Source organism: Buceros rhinoceros, unplaced genomic scaffold, assembly GCF_000710305.1.
Source record: "Buceros rhinoceros silvestris isolate BGI_N320 unplaced genomic scaffold, ASM71030v1 scaffold36578, whole genome shotgun sequence".
Taxonomy (NCBI): Eukaryota; Metazoa; Chordata; class Aves; order Bucerotiformes; family Bucerotidae; genus Buceros; species Buceros rhinoceros.
The window spans coordinates 1,261-1,561 of NW_010425791.1; positions in this window are offsets into that span (position 1 = coordinate 1,261).

The following is a 301-nucleotide window of genomic DNA, read 5'->3' on the forward strand; positions in this document are numbered from 1 at the left end:
CCCCAGCCCATGCACTCGCGGATGGTCCTACCCGGCAGATCTGGCCAATGCGGGCAAAGCTGGTCTTGCCCAGCCCCTGCTGCCGCTCCACCGCCGTCTCGCGGAAGAAGAAGTAGATCTTGTCGTCGTCAGGGTCCTCACTCTCCGGCACCCAAAAAACTCTCACGAACTTGGGCTCTGGGGGCAGAGGTGTGCTGCCTCCAGTGCCCCTGCTAGCTCTGCTCCCCAGAGACCCTGGGGCACCCACTGCGATCACAGGAGGGTGCAGTCACCCCCGTGCCCAGCTGCCGGGAAGAGGCAG